Source organism: Periplaneta americana, chromosome 6, assembly GCF_040183065.1.
Source record: "Periplaneta americana isolate PAMFEO1 chromosome 6, P.americana_PAMFEO1_priV1, whole genome shotgun sequence".
Taxonomy (NCBI): domain Eukaryota; kingdom Metazoa; phylum Arthropoda; class Insecta; order Blattodea; family Blattidae; genus Periplaneta; species Periplaneta americana.
In genome coordinates this window covers 50,863,601-50,875,292 of record NC_091122.1, presented here as the reverse complement: position 1 = coordinate 50,875,292, position 11,692 = coordinate 50,863,601, and positions in this window count along the sequence as shown.

Sequence of the window (11,692 nt, the reverse complement as noted above, 5' to 3'; positions counted from 1 at the left end):
GTCTTTTTGTGACTCACTCATTTTCGCTTCATTGCGCTTATTATTCTAGTTTCAGGATCCTCTATTAGATTGCACGCAAACGGTTTTTTTTATACCTTCTTTCTTTAGTTAGTAGCCTATCCATTTGTAAATTTGTTACCTTCCTTTTATTCCCATGAATATTTCAGTCTCGCGCATTTTTCACTCAAAACACATAGGCTATATTATAGTTTTCCACTCCTGTATCAGTAGATCACGATATATTTTTGGTTGGTTTCTGAAAGGAGAAAATTCGTATACAGTACGCAAACTGAATGAATTCTTCCTATTGTTTGTCTATGTCTATGCGTTCCACTTACAGTGAATGAAGAAAGTATTCTTGAGAAAGTTTCACGGAAATGCAAGCAATTACAACGCGGCATGTTCGTTTATTCACATCTGCTAAGATACCGGTAATGCACTGAAAAAATACGTATAAAGCATGTCCCATTCACGAAAACAAAAAACAATCATAATGGAGAAAACTTAAATAAAAAATGTCACTTACTTAAAACAGGTGTGTGCAACTACTCTAGGGAAAAAGAAAATTGATAGGATAACCAGTCTAGTATATACAGTCACGAAGCTTGAGTTTATGAGGGTACTGTACTAGGAACAATACACTGTGCTGGTACTATTTCGCATAATGAAGAAACTCATACTGAACAATGCTACCTGATATTACGAGTATGTCGATAATGACACTTACAGGTATACGTCAGTGTGAAAACAGTACGTAACAGGGGACTCGTAGGTTTCCTGTAATTACGAAAAACGTTTATGCTTTACGTTGGGTGTTACTGTAATATTTAAGGATTAGGTTCTTGTTCATAACCTTAGAAGGATTGTAAATATGATTATACCCTGTTTGCTGTATCTTTTCCCTGCCTGAAGAGAAAGAGATATAGTACTCACCCTTTCTACGGTTACACAATAAGAAGTCGCCATTTAAAAGGGACCACTTATGTTTTCAACCCTCCACTAAACCGGTTTTCCCAACCTCCCCCACTCTCTGAGTCTTCCGGTTTATTGCCTCTGAGACAAGTTACACCACATAGGGTAATAGAGTGAAATAAATGTAAGGAAATCAAGTTTCCGCCATTATATATATATATATATATATATATATATATATATATATATATATATATATATATAGAGGCCCATATTTACGCATGGGCTCGGGTCCAGGTTGGCAAATTTTTAGGAAAGAAAATATAGAATTGAAAAGTATTTTTCGCATGTACAAAAATCAGTAGCCGTAGCAGTTTGATACTTTTTTTTTTGTCTTGTACGGAGAAGGGACTTGAAGGCTTTCACTGCAGCCTAAGGCTTATTGTGCTTACCACTCCTGTTCTGTGAATGACTGGGTAGCCAAACGACCGCATTCTTGTACAAGTACAGCATGCCACACCGTGAACTTAACCTGGGCTATGGTATGGATGATATGTGAATTAATGATGACGAAATGAGTCCGCGGTCCAACACCGAAAGTCATCCAACAATTCTGCTTCAGTTGGTTGAGGGAAAACCTAGAAATAAGACCTCAACCAGGATTTGAACCCGGGTCACCTCATTTCATGGCTAGACTTGCTAACCGTTACTCCACAGCAGTGGACTAGTCACTCTTACTTCAATGCATTTCGCTTGCGATTTTTCCTCCTAATCAGATGCCTGTTTTAGGTAGCAGCATGTTAAATTGTTATTAAATGCCACTTTTTTTTTTTTACAGTTTGACAGCTAAATGTCTACGATATTCATAAGTTGTGGGTGGAGAGGATGCAAATCTTTTTCGTGCTTATGGGCGTAGCGCTACCTAAATATGGGACTGACCACATCTGTCCGCAAGTACCACTATAAGGTGTTGCAAAGAAAAAGTTTTTACTCTGGTTACTTTCAGTTGCCCTTTTTTTATTCTTTTTTGTAACACCTTGTATTTACAATGGAATTACTGTGTCTCATCTAAGTTTGTTTGTTGGACAGCCATTTGTTGTTGTTTAGTCAACTGTCCGAAGACAGGTTTGAACCTCATAAGTAACACCAATAAGGCATTACTCATTAGACAACTAGGCCAAGAGATAATGGGATAGGGTGACCAGTTCCTTTTCCACTCATTTATAGTATAAGAGAGTAAAATCTGTGTTGTTTGTGAAGAAGTTATAAATGAATGTATGAATTTTATGGTTACTAATGTGTTCGTTACCATGGAAAAAGTTTTTAATTCAGTGCTGTGATAAAGCCATTGTTTAGGTTGCTAAGGACGACGAAATAAAGATCAGTTTAAATACCAGTTGTGGATAACAGTTATTTATGGTACTTGTGAGATAAGTGCATCTTTATTGCGTGAGTGGAAAGATTAAATTACACGAGCGCAATAAAGATCACGCTCACAAGTGCCATACGTAATTTTATCCATGACCATAACGAAAAATTATGTTTTATAAAAGAAAATATGTTGAAAATAAGTGCTCATATAATCACATACAATGGCATGGATTTTAGAATCGATACGCGTACTAGGTAGGTCATGATGTAGGAGGCCATGATTAGTGAAGAATGATATCTAAGGCGTTGGATAAATAGCTAATTATAATTAATTATATAATTTTAATATATATTTTTTCATTTTAAACGTGTATTTTCATGTTTTTGAAGTTTCAGGGATTATTTAGAAGTGTTCACGGGATTAATGTGATTAAAATAATTTCACATTTTACTTCTGTAAACTTAAGAGGAATATTAAAACATAATTAATTATCGTGTCTGTTTTGCTCAGCTGACTAACGCGTGTTGTTATAAAATCCTATAAACCCAACTTCGCAGGTTCAAGTCTCCTTGCCTCCCGAAAGGTATATTATTACAAAAAAAAAATACATATTAGATATGGGTGCAATGCACAAATTACGACGTAGTAGATAGAGAAAAGAGAAGCAGATTGAGTGTATGTACATTTAAGAAATGGTAATAAAGAAGTAGAGGTAGTGACATCTAGTACTACTTATTGGGTAATAGAATAGTTCAATGGAAAAGTATATGTATGTGCCCGGTACTAGGAAAATAGTAATGAACTGTGAGATAAAGTTCAAACTGTGAGGTAAAGTCTTTATCTCACTAGTGGAATAAAGTAATGTTGAATAAAAGCCTACTTTACAAACGAAAAAGTATTTAGTAAAGGCATGTTTTTCGTTATGGTCATGGATAAAAGTTATTTTAGTTCCAATATGACGTTAAAAGCACGGGAATTTGTATCATTATTTTTACGAACAAAAGAAGTCACACTGTCACTTCGCGACTAAATAAACAAAATGCTGTTTACTGCAAGGCAACTAACAAAATGTGTGTTATGGTTTGCAAAAATTTAATGTGTGATATCAGTTCAACATTGCTTTAGCCATGAGTATGATGTTCAGAGAGCTTCAAACTACAAGTCGATAAAATTATGATATTGCACATGTGAAGAAAGTGAATCTGTTAATATGCCATACACTGGTGGCTATAGGGATGCTCTCGAAACCAAAGTTGCTGTTAGCGCTGGCAGACAGCAAGTCCCAAAAGAGTCTTCGACAACTGTCGGCAGAAACAGCTATGCCATACTCATCTTGGCAACATTACCTGCAGGGCCGGATTTAGGTATAATGCCACCCCTAAGCAGTGCTAAAATTTGCCACCCCCAACTCCCACAAACTGTTTATGAGCAGCTATTATACAGGTCATGTTTAGTTTAAATGAAATATTACAATGAAATGTTACAATTCAGAAAACAATAAATTACTGCAATCAAAATACATGCATCTTACATGTGAATTATAAAGATTTTCTTCGCACTTTCACAGAGAAAGCATTGATGATGTCATCGATGCAAAGAAACATATTTAAACTTATTTATTGTTGAAACAAAATTGATTTCTGAATGGCAAACTGTGGTTTATTTTTAAGCATTGGTTTTGTTAGTGGTGTAATTATTACGAGTATTTCTTACTTCGACTGGAAGTATAAAGTAAATTGAGAAGTACTCGTAAACTCGGACTCTTTGCGGAGTAAACCTTCCATACCGAATTATATAGTGCACATGCTCGAAAGTGATTAGATAGTATTGTTGACGATATAATTGGAAATGTAACTGAGAGTTGTGGTTACTATTCATAGTGATAAATAATACACGCACATCCAATTTGATTTTCAACAGTGCATTCTTGTTTATACAAGCAGTTAAATTTAAGTAGTTTCATAGTATAACGTGATACCGACATTACAATATAATAAATTATTCAGCTGCACACTTTCCTTTTACTCTTGTCATGACAGTGACAATGCTTAGAGGATTCCACGTTAAGAAAAAAGCATTAAGCATATGGGGCTATTCCATCAAATGATCAGTTGTCATAGAAATGTCTCTCTACCACATAGCTTCTACAATGTACTAGGCAAAGCCCATAAAACCAATGCTTTTTTTCTTAACGTGGAATGCTCTATATTCCAAAACAATATCTGACTTCTACAAGGTGTTCAAGAACAAACTTCAGAAAAGATTTACCAACAAGTGTTTTAAAAACAAATTTCACTGTAAAATGAAAATGAAAAAGAGAAAAAGAAAATGCCCCCCCCCACCGCCCTAGGCAACTGCCTAGGTTGCCTAGGCCTAAATCCGGCACTGATTACCTGAAACTTTATACCTCTACCCAGTGGCGGCTCGTTCCTTTCTTGAATGGGTGTTCACAAAAAAATATGAGTAATGAACACACGGATATATTCTCGTATAGCTGAATCACACATCAGAGATAAACGAGTTCTAATATTCATGCACCAAATCTACGCATATGAAACCAAAATTAAAACCATTAAACAAGAGTAGAGTAAAATTAATTCATAGGACTCATCTTCACTGCTGTAGTAGATGGTGTTGAAGATCTGGATTTATTTGTAGAGAAACTCCATGCGCCTAGTTTTGAGAGATGCAAACTTATCAATAACTTTATTATTGAAGTCTCTAATCTTGTTAACAAGTTTTTTTTTTCCACTGCCAACATAGCCAATGTACTTAATTGGTCTTCTGTCATGGTGTTACGGAGGAATGTTTTAATCCTCTTTTAATTTAACACACTCACAATTTCACACACGTCCGTTTCCAAACTTGAAATGTTACTGTTTCAACTCTCAATACGCACCATTGCAGCTTGTATTTTCCTTACTTTGCTGAACAAATAGAATCAGCCCCGGTGCATAATGGTATTTTGAAAAGAAAAAGTAAAGAGAGAAAACGAGGAAAGAGGGAGAAAGGAACACGATGCCAGACCCAAGAGAGATGGAGCATCTCTGTCACTAGCACGTTAAGACTTGTGCGAGCAGAGCTATTGTAACAAACCAGAAAATATTCTAGCCTCAGGCTATTTCACCCTGCTAGAGGAAAATTGTGCGAGCTGCTGTCAACCAGTCCAATGGAGATTTAAAGACACACGTCACACGAATGGGACATTCTCTCGAGACGAAAAATGTAGGAACGTCATTGCACATTGGAAAGTAATAGATGTACTGGTAATAATATTAATACAGTAATACGTATGATTATTGTTGGTTTTTAAGGTGTTCACGTGCTCATATAGAGGAACCGCCGCTGCCTCTACCACATGCAATGTGTTCAGGCATTATGCAATGAGGATCTCCAGAAATGGATCACATTAATTATTTTTCATACCACAGCTGCAACAGGAAAACAACATGGGCATGGTGTACCAGCAGAATAACTCATCAAGTTCATGAATAACATTCAACATCAACTAGTGGTGAGTAATTACACAGTATCCAAATTCTCCAGACCTGGCACCACTGGTTTGTTTGGGAATATTTTTAAGAATGATGTCTATGCACAGCAACCCAGGGATATTAGCAATCTCAATGCAAAGATTGTCTCAGCTTTTGGAACTATTCTTGAGCTTATTACATCCATTGCATACACAACACAGTTCATATTATAAGGCTTATTTCTTCCCTGTGTGATGATCACTGTAAAAACAGGCAAATTGTCTTATCGAAAGGCTTCAGAAGATTTGTAATAGACATGTTGAGTAAATATTTTTGTCATGTTGGTTATTCAATTTATTTTGTAACATTTAATATCATTGTATGTTATGTAACTGAGGCTGTATTTGTTATAAAAGTTTAAAATAAAGCAGCAATAATTTCTGTATTTTTTTAAAATGTATCCAAAATAACCCCATAGAGGCAGTAACATCAGACATTTATTTATAAACATTAGTGTCCGAAATAACCCCGACTGTGGGATGACAGTTTTTAAATTATTGTATTATCCTCATTTCTGAACACCCAATCATTTGTGGATTGTCACATTTTAGAGATAATAATAATGTATAATCACAAAAAAAACCGCACATTATCAATCATTACACAAGTGGTATCTTAAAAATATATAAAAAAACTGTCTGACATCACCCATTTGATGGTACCAAAGTCTATGAAAATATCTCAAGAGATGTTAATATTAGTGGTATTATTGTACAAAAGAAGGAGAAGTTTTCAGAAGAAGTAAGAGAAGTTTACAATCCCACAATCTGACAAGGAACGGTACAACAGTATAAACTCTTTACTATAAGTTTTCTTTATTTGGCTTCTATATACAGAGTCAATAACAGATAAAGAATGCTTTGGGCTGAAAAGCCGTGGTCTAATAGCAGTGTTACATCCAGACATTCTGCCTACTGTAGCTGTAGACCAGGGCTGGGCATCGGGAGTGCATCCAGACTCTAAATGGGGACGCTTAATATTCATCCGTCACTGAATCAATGCTGCGTGGTGTTCAGCGGGGAAGAGGATGAAGAGAAATCATATGGCTCCCCGTGAGAGAGTATAATCTGCTCTTGCTGCCCAGCCTTGCTGTAGACGAAACATTTGAATGCAACACCGCCAGTAGATAATGGCACCTCAGCCAAATGAATCCTTCGCAATATAGACACTGGCCATGATAGTCTACATTCTAAGAGTCAATAATGTTAGACTAAAATGTGATTGTAATAGGAAATTTTCTGCACCTATTAGGGAAAAAATATTTACGGGTATTTTAGGAACTTGTATAAGTATCGCAGATCTTTTTGGCCCCTGAAATTTTAAATGTTATGCAAAGAAGCGAGTCAATATACACCTTGCATGTTGTCTCCCAACCAGCTGCAGTCCCCAACTGATACCCACCTGCCTATCACCATGACAGTAGAAGTACACTCAGAACTCGTGTAAATAGACCTGTAATGCCATTAAGTCACGAACACCAAATCTAATAAAACATTACAGATTGTGCATTTATTGCGTATATCTAATATCTACCCACTTCACTTGCGTGATTCGGGTTCCACATACTGCAGATAGATGGCAGGACTGTGACCCATTTTCAAGTTGCACACCACTTTGGCGGGCCATGTTATGCATGATGTGTATCTGTGAAGAATTATGTCGTGTTCTAGAATGAATGAGTGTATGTGTAACTGTTCGAGTAAGTGTAGTGAGGATGATGGTGAGGAAGGGGGAAGGGGAAACCCAGTGCCTCAAGAGGGCCGCCAGGCTTAACATCCCCATCCGACAGACGAATCACTATCAACAGTGAGATATGCCTTCTCTTCACAGTGCATTTATTGTTATTGATGGAACTTTTTTTCTATACACTAGTCGGCCTCGATAGCATAGTTGGTATAGTGCTGGTCTTCTATGGTCGAGGTTGCGGGTTCGATCCCGGCCCAGGTCAATGGCATTTAAGTGTGTTTAAATGCGACAGGCTCATGTCAGATTTACTGGCATGTAAAAGAACTCCTGCAGGACAAAATTCCGGCACACCAGCGACGCTGATATAACCTCTGCAGTTGCGAGCATCGTTAAATAAACCATAATTTTTTTTTCACTACACAATCACTACTGCTTTTATTGTAATTTATTATTATTATTATTATGATTTCCATCCTATCCTCTTATCATTGTGACTTCTATGTATGTAGTTATCTTTCTTGTAGATGATGGATCAGCCTTTCTTTCTAAACTTTATGACATAGAGATGATATTCTTTGCCTCTCGATTAGTACACTACTATTTTCCCCATCTTCTTACACTTGAACACTAATTCTCTTAAAATATTCTTTAAACTAGTGCCCTCCAAATCAATGATGGGTGATTTCACATAGAATGGGTAATAACTTCGAAATTGTAGGAGAAATTTTGTGCAAAAGATAGAATTCGTAAGTCGTTCATTGTATGATGCATTTCTCGAAGTCATCAACATTAGTAGTGGTCTTTTGCCATCTACCGTTTTTTTCCTGATGCACTCATTGATATTCCTTCATCTCCATGTTATTTCTGTTCAGGTAAAATCCTCTTCACCTTTGTTAGACAGACATTTCCCTCTGCTACTCTCTGTATCTTATTTTTTACTACTCTGCTCATTTCTTCATAAAATTGTATAAATTGAGAACGATCTCTCTTGTTCATCCCCTTGCTGTATTTTAGTTTAAAAAGTATCGGCGGCATCTCACCTACAGGTCAATTTCTTTTAAGCAACTGAGCCATACTTTTTAGTGTCGTTGCTCCTCCCCGTCTATCCCAGCCCATTGCTTGACCACCCCTGCAGAGGACCACCACCATAAAGGCTCGCTTGCTAACTTTTTCTTTCCTCAGAAGTGCCAAAAAGATCTGCGACACTTATAATTACACCTAATAAATTGCTTAAAAATTCAGAAAACATTTCACACAGATTATCTAAATAACTGGTCAACATAATTAAACATATTTGTTGTTAAAAGATAAAGAATGGGTGATTCTTATAGAATTTTTCGTGCTGATTTCAGATCTGTTTTCAAAAATGTCCTATCGCATGGTTTTTGAGTAATTATATGAAATATACTTCAGACTTTTCTAGTATTGATACCTTGTAACATTTTACCTAAAATCATATTATTTACCTAAAATGTGTGTGAAATAGACTTTAGGCTATACTTTGCTTGAGAAACATCTCTTTTGAATGTCCAACAGTAGTCCGACAGAATATTTGGGCTCCATTTTTGCTGCTAATGCCTTTCAATTTCAGCAAAATCCTGATGAAAACGCTCCCCATGTTCATTGCTCACTACCCAAAAGTTTTGAGGAAAGAAAAAATAGATGAGTATCCAAGAAGTTATTTTGAGAGATACATGACACTCCATCACGTTATAGTTCTGAATCAGCTCGTTGACAATTTCTCTGTAATCTTCTGATCTTTGGTTCCTAGAAAGTATCAGTCTGTTAAATGATCCGTATGTTCCTGGCATAACATTGGAACTGGAAAAGGCATATGACAGGATCATTTTAGTCAACCAGTTACGCTAATATAATAACATGGAGCACAACAGATTTCAGGGGCTCAGTTCCTGTCCTCTTCTATTTTGCAATCAAAAGAACACTCGTAAGCTCTTTTAACTAGTGTAGTAATATTCACCTGTGTGCTTTCAAAGTTAATTAATAACAAATGTGACAAAAATTGTTTTTGTGATTTGCACAGTATTTCGAGATATGTTTCACTTTATAAATATTTGAAATATTTCATTTCTATTAGCATGTTAAGTACTGTATATAGTAATAAAATTAAACCAGTTTTTGTAAAATTACAAAAAAAAAAAAAAAATGGTGGGTGGTAGAAAAATTCTGACTTCATTTTTGGAATCAGCAGATGACATTACATAAGAAACAGCAGAAATTTTACATTTAACAAAATCATTGTTGACCAATGAATTAGTAACATATCACTCAGTTAAATAGAGCATAATTATTATTAATTGATGAACTAGTGGACTTACTCATGTTAAATATGAAATATTTGTCCGGCTTACAGCTGTTTCAGTGCTTCACGCACCATCATCAGAGCCATTTCATATTTAACACGGGTAAGTCCACTAGTTCATCAATTAATTATATTCAAGTGTTAAAAGTGGTGTACGCAAGATTCAAAATGGAGGGGCATAATTATTAGTTTCAAGTCTGAAAAAGATGAACTCTGAACATACCACAGCAAATTAATATGGCTTAAACAACTGACAACATTCTGACTCAATAATGTTTCTGTGTATGTGAACTAATCTGTAGTACTGTATATTATTTATTTATTTAAACAAATGACAGTCATCAGCCCATAAGTCAGCTTCTAACTTCCCAATATCTGGGTTACAGTGGTTTTATGCAGTGCTGGACATCTCATCAAGTGGTTCCCATCCATTACTGTACATTATAAATTCCATTATTCCTTTATTTAATACTATCTCGCACAAGATGCAATGAATATAAACACAGAACTGCTGTATGAGTTTAAGATATACTGAATATCATACTACTCTTATTAATGGCTCTTAACAACATGCTAGAATTCCAGTCATCCAACCTGGCTTGTGATCATGGAACATGTACATATTTTTGAGCCACAATTTCATAAACAAACAGTTTTTCTAATCAAATTTTAATAATTAAATGACCAAGTTTACTTTTATAAACATAAAGAAGTACAGTAAAACCCCGATAAGACGCTGTTGAAGGGACCGCGTATTAGGTGGGTATACTAATTTTGACTTATCTATTAGCATTTTTCTTTATTGAAATACATGATTCATGAAAGGTAATACAGTAATACAATATATATGCTGTGTCAGGAAGATCTCAGGACAACCGTTGTAGGCATTGCCACAACGAGGTTGAAACTCTTGGACACGTCCTGGGATCCTGTCCGCGGCAAAACTCTGCAAAATGCTAGACACCACCAAGTACGATCAATTATAGCCACTGCCCTTAAAGATGCCGATTACAACACCTTTGAAGAAGTACATGGTCTCTCCATCACTTGCAGTACACAGCACATAGATATAATAGCTTTCAAGAAATCTACAAGATCTGGATACATAATTGATCCCACTGTGCATTTCGAAACAGATGAGGAACAGCCAGCAAAAGTGGATAATGAAAAAAATAATATCTACAATCCTACCATTCCCTATTACCTCAAAAAATACCAGCTAAAAGAGCTTGAAGTAATTGGACTTATGGTTGGAGCAAGAGGTACCGCTACTCTCTTCATGAAAGATGTGTTTCAGAGGCTTGGAATACCTACATCTATTATTCCGATTGTAACCTTAGCTGCATTGAAAGGATCAATTGCTCTCCTGAAGAATCACCTATATTAGAAATCAAACTAAGTTCAGTAGCATTCTTTACTTTTTTGTAACACTTACCTCTCTAAAAATAGGTATATTTCCACTATCTCAAAAAAATTATTCGCAGCTATGTACTTATAGGAATTTCATTGTTAAAACAAAATCAATGGTTCAATGAACTTGTAAAAATTTCTATGGTTAAGTACTCTTTGTCCCTTGAGGCAGCTCACGAATGGTGAGAAGATTTATAAATTATAATTACATCCATTATGTAATTACTGTACTGTACGTCAAAGACATTTACAATATGTACTGTACTTAATTCTTTCGAAAAAAAAAGTCATTTATAGTTGTCTGTCATGTGCGTGTTCTCCAAGTCCTCGTGTTTACCACACTTCACTTTCCTGCGCTTACACCCTCCTGACATCGCAGCTGCAGTGATTGAGTCGCCATTCTTTATTATCGTCCTTAATGTCGATGATGGGATTGCTTATGAATTAGAGAGTTGTTTC